A 15,363-nucleotide genomic window follows, 5' to 3' on the forward strand; every position below is an offset into this window, starting at 1 on the left:
TTTTTTTTTCTACAAATGTTCTTTGTTCCTTTAATAAACCTCTCATATAATGAACATACAAAATTGTAAGAAGTCCATAATCATATTTAAATCAAATAAACTATAATTTTTTCAAATAATGTGCAAATTTTTTCTCCAGGGTCAATAAATATGAATCAGTGAATTAATTGCAGCTATTCTTAAGGTTCCCCGATTATATTAACAAAGCTCATAATGTAGAGTTTTCGCAAAAACCTCATAGGATCTATCAACCGAAATCTGATCTTCAACTTATTTTTTAAATGAGAAAAATGATAATCAAGAAAATATTTAATTTCTAAAATAATTTATTTTTATTAAATTCCATATATGAAATGATACACAAGTAATACTTTATAAAAATAAAAAACTCCTTCTATAAAAACGGAGGTGGGACTACAAGTTCCAAACATGAATAATTACATTTTAAATGGTAATTTGTATATTTTGTTTTAAAAAATAAAATTTTTTGGATTATGATGTAAGGGCTCTTATTTTGTCGTCTATATTTTTTAAAAAATTTACCGCATGACATATGTCCAAAGGAAGAGATAACGATTGGTAAAAAAAATAAAATTTGTTAATTTCGAATATTTAATTGTTTTTTTTCTCAGCTATATTAACCGGGTCAGAATTTTTGGAAATGAAGAGACTCAAAAGTTCCAAATTGAGGATTTACCTAAAAACTAAGGCACAGAAGTTAAGTCATCAGGTCTTTAGCCATCATCTAAGGATAAATTAGCAGGCTCCAGAATGTTTGATATTCGGGTACTCGTAAGAGAACGGCTAATGACTGAATTAATTGCTGCGTGTCTTGCATGTCTACCTTGACTATATATATAATTAAGACCAGATCTTCCTTTGGAATCAACTAATATTTTACATTTTATGCCTGTATGTGGTTGACTATGTTACATTTAATTCGGTGACCTAGTTCATCTGATAAGAGGTTACCTATGTTACGACTTGGTAAGGCTTCCAGACACTCATAACTACTAGTATAGTCAGCATTTTGTAATAGGTGAACATATATTTTAATTTATCAAAATGTCTTTAAAATATATTCTTCATTTACACGAATATTAAAGTTCCTAGGACTAAGCCTACCTTCATTCCAGCTCTATTTTAACTTGGAAAAATTACCTTAGACTGCTTGTAAAGCGGTAGAATATTAACTGTACTGTGATTCACAATGACCAGTCAGAAACCATTATAATTTTTTTAATATTTTGGTTAAGACAAAAGGGATATTATATGTATATGTATGCACACCTATTTTTTTAAATATACACAATAATAATATTATCTAAAAATAAAGTAGAGACAAAATATTTTTTATTTTTAAAGCTTAGTAAACACCCCGCCCTGGTTATTTAGAATTTTTGTTATTTGCAATAAATTTTCAGAATCTTCTTCTTTATCAAAAATATTACCAAGTATAAAAATTCATTTACAAATATTTTTTTTAAACTTTTTTTAATATTTTGCAATTGCACAAAACTCTTTTGCGGTTTAATTTAGTCCTTGATGGAAATATTAGTTTATTAAGAATAAAATAATAAATTAATATAGAACAGATAATAATAAAATTTTATTGACTACGTTTATAAGTTAGAATTCAAAAACTTGTGGACGATACTTATATATCAGCTTTATCATTTACTCTTTAGAGTGAATATTTTTTTTAACAGACTACCTAAAGGCCTAAGCAACTTATAAAACTTACATCTTAAATATAAAATTAAGGAGGGAGGCGGAGGGGGGACTAGAGGATACGCTTTAGTGGTAAACATACTAAAGGGGGTTCTCAGCCAGTTCTCTAAATAATTTTGACTCTATCTGTTTATTTTTTTACACAAATTTCTAAGCTAATGTCAAAAAAATAAAATGCTTTTAAAATAAATAATTAATTTTATATGGTTTTCGATTAAACTAAATATAGGAAGTTTGAACAATTTGATTCATCGAATTTTTTTTAGACTTATAAAATAAAGTGTTAAACTTCAAAACATCAAAAATTAAAAAAAATTAATAGTTTATTTCAAAAAACTATATATATTATTTAAAAAACAGACGAAAAGAAAATAATAATACATATTTCAAAAAAAATATATTATATATTATATTATTATAATTATAAAATAAAATTGGTCTTTTGGTAATAGTGGAAATAATTTTTTTTTGTTTTAAGCTTATTTAATTTAAAGAAATATTTTATTTTAATATAATGTAATAACAAAACACAAAAATCATTTTATAATAAAAATTTTAATTTTTAACTTATTATAAACAACCATTTATTACCAATTTAAAAATTTTTTATCTGGTCAAAAATCAAAATATATTTTTTTATTTTATAATTGACAATATATTACATAACAGAAGAAATTCTTGTATGAAAGCCCTAAGTAGCAATTCACAGGCAAGCATTTATTATTCATTTATATATTAGAATATATATATTTATTAGAACATATACATATTTTCTAATTAATTTATCTAATTTTATAAAAAAAATTCGTTAAAATTTATATGTCAACTTGCACCCCAACTAAGATTATTTTATAATAAATATTGAAAATTTTATAATTTGCACCCCAACATAAGGAGTAGAATTAATATACCGAATTAAAATCATTACGTATAAAAACATATATATTCAAAATGATTGCCCTCTAAACTTATTTAAAAAAAAACAAAATCTATCGATCAAAAACCTCAAACGTTGCATCAATAAATTAAAAATCCAACCCATCCTATTTGTATTATTATTACACTTCTATAGTATATTACATATGTATTTTATTTAAATTTTTACATGGATAGGATATGTATAAGATAGGACAGACATACATTACATTTTTTTAAAAAAAGAAAATTTACATTTTTATATAATAATATTTTACAAATGGTTTTTTTCCTTTTATTTCTCATAAATAAGAAAAAAAAATTCTTACCATAAGCTAAAATATATTTAAATTTTTTTTTAAAATATTAAATAACAAAAGTACATTTTTATTTTTTTAAAAAACCAAAATAATAAATAAAAATAAAATTTAAAAAAATTATTTTAAGAAGGTCTTAGTCTTAACCATGGTAAATTAATTATTTTCTACAAAAAAAAATTATTTATCTTTTATCCCCTCTAAAAAAAATAATAACAAATTATTCTTTATTATTTCATATATTATTATTTATTACATTTTAACACATGGCTGATACATTTTTTTGAGAAGTGAATTGTTTTCAAATTAATTCTTAATTTTTTAAAGAAATTACACGCTATGTACCATTGTTTTAATTTGATTCAATATTATTATACGTGAACAAACCTCGGAAAGTTGACTGCTTCCGTAATGATTAAATTAAATAATTTAGATAGAAATTATATTTTAGTTAAGGATATTTTAAAAAATCTATTAAAATAAGTTGCTTCTAAATGTGGCTAACGAAATGTCTACCTGATATAGATTATTTCTATTTAGATTGCTTTAAAACCTGTTTAAAAGATTTATAAACTTTTTAAGGAATAATGATAAAATTTTACAAATATATTTTGGCCATAATTTTATATTTTTATATAGTCTTATTTCGTGTTTTTAGGTAAAGTTTTGAATTACACTTTTTGATGTTTTAGCCATAAAAATGCAAAAATATGAATTTGAAAATGGGAGAAAAATATATGAGTTTTCTGTACCTTTTTTAATCCTTATATATCAATCATCGTAAGATGCTAGGAAGTGCTATATAATAATATAATTAATAATACGACTCGGAGTTCATATATATTTAATATATATGCATTTGTAATACGAAATTACTAAATGTAGTAAAAATATACAATTATCAATTACCAACACAAACTTTTAATTAATGTGTAGAAGACTAACTCCTTTTGCATTCTGTATTCAATGCAACAATAGGAAGTACCCTATAAATAATTAAGGGAGTGGAGCTCGTTAGTTATGCGTTATTGGTGGTGCAGTGTCTTCCCTTTTTAGGTAGCTCCAATATGCAGTAGCGTCTAGAAATACGAATGTGAACGGAATCGTTATGCTGATAAACCATTATTATTTACAAAACACCATACCTAAACCGTTAAAAATTCCGTCTCTTGAACCCGATTCGAACCTCTATTACTATGAACCGGTTAGAACTTCTTTATTCTTTTTTAAACATTATTAATAAGCCCTTTTGATATGTATTGATAACTAATTTTAGATATTTTTGTATATTGTTATTTGAGGATGCCTGCTAGAATTTATTATTTGTCCTTAAGGATAATTTGACAGAATAGAATCTTAAAAATAATTTATCAAGGAGAATTATTATTTTTGGAATAGTTCTCAGTTTTAAAAAATGTACTTCCTTTTACGAACAACAACTTTGTATGCGAAAAGATTCAAACCGGGCTTGAAAAGATTAATCGCAATATTTATTATTATTTTTCACAAACCTAACCTGAAATTTGACCACTATTTTTTCCTGACTATAGTTTGCCCTGACTTTAACACCCCCCCTCTAATGGATAGGCTTATTCTTTCTAATTTTATATTTGTTATTGATTTAGAATGTCCTACTGCGTATTCATGACAGGCCCATCTTCATAACCAGGAATTTACAAGGACACCCGTGGAGGGCATGCTTGTTTTGAAAATTTATGTATATAGTACAGTTAATATTAGGTTAAATATACGCGTAAAATCCAGTGTTTAATCATATCAACAGGGTAGTAATTACGTAAAGGTCATTTGTTAGGCATATGAGAAATTTCTCTTTCTCCCCTCAACTAAATTTTGCTCGATTGCTTTTTGCGAAGTGAATTACAATTATGAGAAAGTATAAATATTAGAAAAATTATAGTTACCTAATTTAGATTCTAAGCTACTTATTTAAAAAATCCCATTTATAAAATGGCCAATTTAGTGTTATTATATCAGAAAAGATAGAAAGATAATTATAAAATTGTATAATTTTTAAATACCTACCACTCCCCTCCCATAGGCATAGCCAGGATTTTTCAAAGGAGGAGGAGGTCATTATTCGTTGGGGTTTTTCACATAAATGTTATTTAAGGGGTTAGACCCACTTATTGCAGACCTTTAGCGGTAACTAATAATTTTGGTTTTACTTTTTTAATTGAAATTTCTATATTAAATTAGTGTTTATAGTAATATATTGTATGTATTTTTTGGGGAAATAAGGTTGGGAATTGAGGAAACTTTACTAGCTTAAAATTATATAGCAAAATTTTCAAAGGAGGGAATGTTTTCACACCCCTTCCCCTTCACCCTTGACTACGACTTTACCAATCACGCGAAAGGTTCTAGTTAACACCCTGCATATAAATTATTTTGAAATATAGTATAGATTAAGGAATACTCCCCATATTTATATATGGGATGATGATATTAAATATATATCACATAACCTTTAAATATTCCTTTATTGTCAAGCCTGTGCTTAATTATCATAGATTTCTACCTAACAAATCACGGACAAAAATGTTCCTGCAAAAAAGATACTGACAAAAGTATTCCAAAACAAAAAGACACAGGCTAAAAATACCCCAATTTTATATTTTCCTAAATGCTAAAAATTGCATTCTTGTCCAATGTCATTTTGTTCAGGATATTCCTTTCCGTGATTCCTGCTTATAATTGCAATTGTACCTACAAATTTTGAATAGCCATTTGGTTTTATATTAGTAAATCAAAATACTTTTATTTAAACAATATTTGAAAAAATATGAGTCGATTTTTTTGAGTTCACTGGAGGTTTATATTGAGACCATAGATATATTTGAAAATGTTTAATTTTGTAACCTCATGTATTTAAATTTATTTTGAAATTAAATGCTAGCTAGTTATATTTATATATTAGAGATAATAATGGCTAAAATTAGGAATTTTAATAAATCAGATGATTTTGTAACGTCTTTTCTTTTTTATTTTCTATGTTGCAAAGTTTATGTAGTTTAGTATACTCTACTCATTTTGTATCCTATTAAATTATTAATATAAATATATAATAATATGGTTAGCCATATTTTTCTCGAACATACATATAATATACTATATTAGTACATAATTTCTTATAATTTTATTGTAATCATTCAAAAAAACTTTATTTTTAAGATAAGATGTAAATTTTATTTTAATTATAAAGCATTAATCATTTATATTTCTAATTTCTGCTTATATTGTTTGTTTCTTCGAAAAAGAAAATAAAATTTTGAAACAATATTTTTAAATGATATTTTTTTATACAATGGTATCTGTTATGTTGTTCACAATTTAAAAATTTTTTTTTGGTATAATTAAATATTTTTGTAATTTCTAATTTTATTTATAGAAAATTTTATATTCATTCTTCATTATCCTAATTAGTAATTAATTATAAAGAGTCTGTAGTATAAAGTTATTTGGATTAGTTAATTTTAATTAGAGGGGCGTCGTTAATTATTGCTATAGAAAATATTAGAAATCAAATGTTATGACACAGATAGAGAGTGAGACATATATTTTTGAATATAGTTTTGATTTGGAGCTACTAAGATGCACCATATTATAATGGTTATTTGAAGATGTTTTAGTGTAAAGAGTTTGAAAAAGAAATTAATCATTCGCCCTACAAAAATATCTATAATATGAACGCTTATTTGCGCTTTTCTTATCACTTATAAACCTTCCGTTGTTAATTTATGAGATTATCTTTTAATTAATAAGGTTGTCAAATTCTTTAAAAAATCAAGAATAATTAAACCCAATCATAAAGATTTTTCAAATAGGTATAATATCTTTTTGATTGGTTACTTATATACTAATCGTCTATGAAGACATCAATTGTAGGTCAAGTTATGTTTTTCTTCAAATTTACAACAATATTCCTTTAATGATATGTTTCTAAGAATTTTATTTTATGATGGAGCTTTCTTTTTTGAATGAAATATTCTATTACCTTTTATTCAACCAAGTAGAAAGATGTTGTCTTGTACCCTATCATTATAGAAATGAAAACACTAAACAGTTCTTTAGAACAAAAAATAATGAATATAACTCATGTAGATTATAAATTAAAAAATAGTTATTTAGATGGATAAATCTAAGTGAATCAGTTAATTAATAAATATCTATGAATCCTCAAGACCCTTAACCTCATTATAGTTGTTATATTTTTTTAAATTATACTACGTTTTAAGTAGTATTATTAACCATCCTTTTTTGAGAGTTTATCGAGATGAGTTTGTTTTAACATTTTTTTTAAGGGAAACTATGTGGATATTATTTTAAATAAATCACTTCCACAATAAAAAAGATACATTAAAGGGTTATTAAATAAATTATTGGGAGGGCTCATAATCTTACTGCATTGTGCGCCACATTATCCTACAAATTTAATTTGATTAATAAAGAACATTTTATAAATTAAAATTGCACATAATGAAGTTGGAGATAACAGCTAGGGTTTCTCCGTTAGGATATGGTTTAAAACGAACCGTAACAGCTTGCTCTTTAGAATCGGCTCCATGGTTCTGTTTCTTCATTGTAAACGGTATTCGGCTTGATCTTGACTATTATTTATACCCTTTTGATTATATAAGATTCTCTTTTTATAATTATCAACAAAACTTAAATAATTCAACTAACTTCAATTCCTTGCGAATAATTATTTTCTTGGCATAACTTAGTTAGAAATAAAAGAAATATATTAATAAGCAGGATAATACAATTTAAAATCATGTGTATATTGGCTCAATATGTAAAAATGGCTATCTAATGAAGAAATTCTATAATCTAATTTTATAAAGCTGCTCCTATTCTTATATTCTAAATATATTTATTATTACCAAAGGCGCATTGTCTTTTTGTATTTATTTTGTAGTTCTTAAAGGCTTAATTTTTTAATTAGGGCTTGCCCATAAAAATGACTTTAAAAAGTCGAAATTTTGTGTTTTGTTTACTAATAAATTTTTAGGAAACCTTTAAACTACACCAAAACATTTTAGATAACTTTGGGGGGTGCGGTGCTCTAAGGTAAATTCTCTAGAGGCGTCATTTTTAATTGTAATCTGCCCGGAATTTTTCAAATCCCCGATCCTGAACGATTTTTTTTTTTATTATACCGAAATTCACGATCTTAAATAAAAATTATTTATATGCCCAGACTGGCCTGAATTTATTTAAATATAGAAAATTTAATATTTTTTTTAATTTAAAAAAATGTTTATGCCATAATAAAACTATTAAAATAACAGATCAAAAAAAATTATGTAATTTAAAAAAGACAAATATAAGAATTATATTTAAAAAAATATATATAAGAGGTGGGGAACAAAAAAAGTGAGATCTGAACTAAGTTTCGTCAGAACAAAGCGATTTGAGTTGATTGTAACATTCTAAAAAGGGATCCATGATCACCATTTATTTGACAATTTTTTTTACACAATTAAAAAAAATGTAGAAATAACCATTGGATAAAGTGAAAATAAAAATAGTCTTGGTACTTTCTAATTTTTGACCTTAGAGCTGTAATAATCTGTATTTTGTAAAAAAATATATTCTACGAATAAAAAAATATTAGGCCTAACCCGAACCGAAATTATATTTTAAAAATAGGGCTGGTCCGGACTGAAGCCCGTTCGGGGCAGGATTTTCAGATCTCTAATATGGTAGAAAATTTTATCTCTACAAGAAAGCATGAATTAATATACAATATACTTGGATTTATCTTCTATTTTCAATAATTATAAAATTAATACTTACAACAAATAATTCAGGTATCAGTTTATTATTTGAGCATTGCTCAAGATTTTTGTCGATTATTTGGATTGATTCATATTATCCTTATATATTTCCCATTGAAAGGGGGGGGGGGTGAGGGGTTAGAGTGGTCGTAGATGGATGGTTAGTAATTCCGATTTTTATATCAACTAAACATTTCATATAAATGTCAATATTTTCAAATTAATGCATAATTTTTCAAAATTACTCCAAATTTCACTATAAAAAAATTTAAACGTGTTTTTTTTAATTTCCGATTTATTTCTTTGGTGAACAAATTATTTTTTTACAGAAATTTTATTTTTATTGACCAAAGATTTATATGTCACTGATCAAACAATATTAACTAATTTTATATTTACATTTTATTATTTGCAGTAACAAAATAATAATTTAATAAAATTACTGTTTTGAAAAAGGTCACATGTGAATAAAAAATTTTGTATATATATAAAAAAATAAACTTGATCAAATAATATTGACTAGTAAAAATACTCAGTTAATTATTCGAGTTTTTTAAATTCTTTACGGTAATGACACTTCCCGCAAAATTTTTATAGTCGGCAAAAAAATCAAGAAATAACATAATATCTATTCTTTCTTGGATAATACTTTCTCAAATAATCAATCAATTGTTTTAAAAATGAATTTCTTATGACATTACTATTTTGCAACATTTTGCAAAAAATTAAATTGTTTGAATTAAAATTATTTTGCAGGTAAAGATTCGGGTTCAAGCAGACAGGCCAAGATATTTTTTTTATGAATTTACCAGACAAAAGCATATTTATTTTGTAAAAAATTTAATTGAAAAAAAAAACCAAATAAAATAATATCATTTAATGTTTTCTTGCCATTATTTTATAATAATTGATTCAATATTTAAATTAAGCCTATAAATTCCCTTCTTAAATTTCCTTATTTAGTTCACCAAATGAAATATAAATGTGGTTATTATATATTTTTAAATCTTTATTTTTATTCGATTAGTTTAATTTACAATAAAATAACTGAATTTTTGGTTTTTGGATCTTTGTCAATAAAGTAAATTTTTCAAACATTTTCAAGAACTTCTGTTGACTATTCGGATCAGTGCGTATATCACAATCCGATAATTCGAATCCAGCAAGAACCATGTTTTTTTCTAAGGCCAACTAGGTGGTTCCGTCCTTGGAGGGGGGGGGGTAATATATAGTAGATTGTACCCAATCACGTGATTCGGTTAATATTATATTAAAAATTTATAAGTCTATTGCATTTTAATAAGGTCGTTGTTTAGCAAATAGGTAAATGTCGATCAACGTCATGATCATTACTCGAAATTAAAAATATAATTATATCAGCTGAGGCTATACTATTAAACTAATAAAGCTTATATATATAAAAATTATATAAACCATGATATAAAAGCATTAGAAAAACAAAACTATTTTTTAAAAAAAGAACATGTCCACCTAAAGAAGCGTGAATGCTTAGGAAGTTAGATCGACAAATTTTAAGGAAAATCTGCAGGCGAAAGTAGAATTCCTCGTTAGGGTCACCAGCAATTTTTTTACCGGGGAGTTTGATGAGATTAAGTGCCTCATTTATGAACATCCATAAGGTGTTAGTGACTATGGTCAAGAAAACAGTGTTTGTTAGGCCAGTGTATTTTTCAAGTTTAATGATTTCTGCCTTTTTGATAGCAGAAAATGAGAGATTAGACTTTGCTACAAAGTCAAATTATCTTTATTATATACTTAATTATTTTTAAAAAAAAATCCGTTTTTTAAATCAATCTGGATTAAGGATTCTCTTTTAAAATTTACAATCAAATTAAATTGCTATACTCCAAAAAAACTATCTTAGTTTCCTCAGATCTCAATGAGGGCCTTTTTTTGAATTCAAGTAGTTTTCATATATGTTTATATATTTTATTTTAATGTATATTTTAAATATCTTATTTTATGAATAGTTTGTTATTTCACAATAGGTAACGTAATATACATGCACTACCTTTGAGCCTAAAATTTATAAAAATAATATGGGCCAAGTTCAGTCCTAAAAATAACACCCCACCCCTTCCCCCCCCCACAAGGATTAATATGAGTGAGGATATGATAGAAGTGATAAGAGGAATGCATCTCTTGACATTGAGTCTGCGTTATAACAACTTGTGGATAGTTAGTAGTTTAGAATAAAAACGCGTCCAAGCAAAAAATTATATTATAATCACTGGTCATGGACTTTGCTATTGAAAAGAGTAGTTTTAAGAATTTGTAAAAGGTATTAAAATGAAAGAGGATATTTAGGTAAATTGATTTTGAAATGTTAAAAACCGATGGGAAGTAGTAATCAAATATAAGCAATTGATTAAATCTATCTTAGAAATATTGGATATTAATGTCACCGAAGTCTGTAACCTCGCTAAAGATTCTTTAAAGGAATTTTAAAATAGTAAATGAAGTTTTCCGAAATGGATACTAAAGAAAATTTTGTCCTATGTGCTCTATGATTTAAAGGATAGATATTCTGCTGCATCTTCATTCGAATCTTGGGAGGATAGGGGATAATATAATTGTATAAAAATTTTTGATGCAATAATTTTCTAAAAATATCAAAAGAAAAACAATTTATAATTTTTAGGTTAAATAAATTTTATTCAATTTATAAATCAAAACATTAAAAATTATATATATATAAATATGGGCATGCACCCAAATATAATTTTAGAAAATTTAAATATTGTTTATTTTACCTTACCACTTACTTTTCAACTTATATAATTTTTTAAATCTATTAATTTTATTATAAATGATTTAAGTATCTTCCCCTAAAAGTTGTTTCATTCGGAAGAGAGATTTTTTATTATTTTATAATATATGAGTTCTCGCCTACATTGTAGAACCTTTGGCACTAGCAGGAGTTCGGGCGATTTGTATTCTTAATTAAATTTCATATTCCTTCTATTATTACTTATGTTAAATGCATTAGGTCAACTAAATATCATCTTGATGAATTATATTGTTTCAGTGGATTTTGATTAACAACCAAACGAAATATATGAATTTGAGTAAGATAAAACCCGCATGCAGTTTAAAACAAACAAATTAGATATCAGCTAATAAAGAACGATTTATTAATCTAATTTTTTAATTTATGATAAATAATAATCAGTCCGTTAACCATAGATAATTCTGATTTCACTGACTGCAATAACCGCATCTAATACTGATGTAATCATTTTTCAACTTTCCGAATATTTCACGATAACATCACTCCTCCATTTAAGATACTATCGTTTAACATATAATTAATTATTTGGGTGAGGAGGGTTACCAGAAGGAGGGATTGGCTACCAGCGTCATTGAGCTCAGACATATAGCTTCATGGGTGGTCTCAGAATTATTTCCAATAGAATAGAGAGAGTGCACTGAGATAAGATATAAATTTATAGCTATAAAAAGGAGCTATTTAAATAAATTCTAGTTATTAGATTCTTTGATTATAAAACTAACCTTTTCATCTACCAAAATAATTTTTAGAAAAATATAATCATATTTTGGCAGACAAAATGCATCATTATCTACTTTTTAATCTATGGGTCTATACTGGGATATTATATATATTTTATTATAATTTGAAAAATTTTCTGGTCCAAATATTTTGGATTTTTTATACACAATTTCTTAATTAATTTTCAATTTAAAGATATTTTTTTAGCAATAACAATCATCATATTTATGTTCAATTTTTTAAAATTGTATCCGTTTTGTTAAAAATCATAATACATTTTTGTTGGTAATGCAAAACGAACATAGCTAATAAATAATTAAAGCTTACTAAACTGTCTAAAGAATTAATAATTTATTCTTAAAAAATTTATTATAATTTCCTTTATAATAATATAGGTCAAAAAATTTAATATCTAAAATGCCAGCAATACCTATCTATTCGATTAGCTGACAAATCCACAGTGAATTAGTCTCATACAGAGTTTCGAACCGAACCGCAAAATAGTAACGAGCCGTTATTATTTTCTGAACCATAACCGTAACCGAACCGTTAAAGAAATATAAAAAGAGCGAACCGAACTGTTATAAATATTTAAATCGATACAGTTTTTGAAAATAATTAATTTTAAATTTTTTCCCTAAATTGAAATTTTAATTTTACTTGAGGGCAATTTGAATTCGTGATTTCCTTTCAAATTAATTTTTTTTATACAATTAAATCGCCCTTTATCTTCATATCAATCAATACCAAGTTTATTGTTTTTACTTAATATACTCAATTTAATAGAATTAATTCGATATAAAATAATTTTAAAATAGTAATCAGACAATTTTGGCTGAATTATAAAGTCTCTTCTTATATATATATTTATTATTTGGTTTTTATAGTGATTCCAATATTCATATAAATTTGTTTTTTTAAATTTTAAAATAATAAAAAATCTTACTATAAATCCTTAATTTAAATAAGTTAACTAACATTGCTTTAAATAATTTTAAAACTTTTATTTTATTTATGTTTTTTATATATAGATGGCCTTATACTGAGTTAAAAATAATAGCCAGTTTTACATTTTAGATGTTAAATTTAAAATTAAATTTATAAAATCCGGAACGAACCGTTATAAATTATAAAGAACGAACCGATATGAATTTCTTCAAAAAAAACCGGAATGGAACAAAATTTTTATAAAATTTTAAACTAAATACCGGAACAAACCGAATGATTCGAAACCCTGGTCTCATACCTAAACAAATACGATAATTAAATATACCTTTTATGCCTATATGATAAAGTACATCACGTAAAGAACTGTAAAGTCTGTATACTCTTCACAAATCCGGACAACTTATAAAGCAAAATTTAAAATAAACCAACTAATCATTAGTAAAACCATGACTATTAGGTGATAGTCACCAAAAAATAATTTCATAATATAAAATATATGTTTAAATAATAATTTATACTAGACAGAATGGTTACGAAGAGTGCCTTGATATTAGGCTCTCTGGGACAAGGTATACGATACGATGCAATTTCGTTATTTATTTTTTGGGGTACCTTCTTAGTCAAAATACATAGTTAGCGTCATTGGTTTAATGGGATCTAGATGACCTTTCTTGTCATCCCTTATGAGTTGCTTTTTTAAAATTCCCATCACATGAATTTTTATTTTGCTGATACGAACTTATATTAGTATGGAACTCCCATTCGGCAAAATCAAACTGATAACTTAGGACTGCTTAATGTAATCCGTTTGATAGCACCAAAAGACACACATTGGCCAGGGTTTATATTTACAAAAAAAGATTGTGTATATCACCGGCTCTTTGATTGATCCATTGTTCGTCAAGTTGTATTTTTCAGGATGTCCGTTTATCGACCGGTCATGGTGTGGCACTTGTTTCTTTACATAATACATAAAGTATATACTATTACAAAACTAAAAAACGATTCTATTCTAACACAAACAGAAAAAAATGATAATTTTTATTTTATTTATAATACTCTCTAATATAACGCTTCACCCGCTTCAAAAAATGACTTTAAAAAAAATGAATTGATAATAATAGTTTTGAAAAAAATATATATCTGTTTAATGTTCAAAAAAATATATATTAAATTGTCATAATATTCCACATAATTAATGTATAAAAAAAATGAATACTACTTATACCTTTATGAAAGGCAGCATTAAAAAAATTATAAAAACACGAATAAGCAAATTTACATAATTTTCATAAACCTTTTTTATTTTCCGAATTTTCTTCATCGAATTAATATACTATAATTTCGGTTAGGATTGGTGTCTTTTTAGTATCTAATCTGTACCACATCAAAATTAAGTCCGAAATAATATTCGAAATGAAAACCTGGATAATATTAATAACTTGTGCATATAAAATTATTTTAAAAGAATAAACAATAGCATAGCTCAAAATTTACTATATGTAATGAATTTTGTTTTGTACCAATTGCATTAAGATATTAATTACACATTGATTTGCTTATAATATAAGTTGTTTCTTTAAAATGCACTCGCTTACCATTTATTTTATATCAGATTGACTAAAAAAATAGTTCGTGGTAGTGTAGTCAGCATTTATCTAAGAAAGGGTGGAGGGGGGATCACGAAAAAAATTAGGGAGACCCGCCGCCAAATACTTTCTCCCGGCCTTTGATTGGGTTACCGATATAAAAAATTATGCTAATTTTCCTGTGGTTATTTTAATTTAGCTTCTTAAAATTTTTATAACAACTCCGTTAATGTTGTCCGAACAATTAGAGAGGGTCATGCTTAGTATTTGATATCTGTAGCGACTTTTGAGCAGCTAAATATTTTAAAATTTTAAAGGTGGCCACCAGATTTAAAAAAAAATATTTTAGAATATTTTTTCGAATAATCTCTTTCCTAACCCTTCATATTATAATGTTACACATACATTAAACAAACTAGGTAATCAATATTGAAATAAAGTCTTAAGAAATTTTAATTGCAAGAAAGTTCATTTATTTATTAAAATCTATAAATTTTAGTAACATACCATAGAGTTTTCTTTATAAGTTT

The 15,363-nt window shown here is 25.3% G+C and overlaps 1 long non-coding RNA gene across 1 annotated transcript; it reads right to left on the minus strand.

Moving 5' to 3' along the window:
• Positions 1-11,989: 11,989 nt before the first annotated feature.
• On the minus strand, positions 11,990-14,633 carry LOC135924970 (uncharacterized). Its single transcript, XR_010571469.1, has 4 exons — positions 14,542-14,633; positions 14,119-14,202; positions 12,727-12,874; positions 11,990-12,213 (listed from the first exon to the last, which is right to left on the minus strand). It is a non-coding gene; the product is annotated as an uncharacterized LOC135924970 (long non-coding RNA).
• Positions 14,634-15,363: the final 730 nt, after the last annotated feature.

Source organism: Gordionus sp. m RMFG-2023, chromosome 2 (assembly GCF_954871325.1).
Source record: "Gordionus sp. m RMFG-2023 chromosome 2, tfGorSpeb1-WG-v2, whole genome shotgun sequence".
In the NCBI taxonomy this organism is placed as follows: domain Eukaryota; kingdom Metazoa; phylum Nematomorpha; class Gordioida; order Chordodea; family Parachordodidae; genus Gordionus; species Gordionus sp. m RMFG-2023.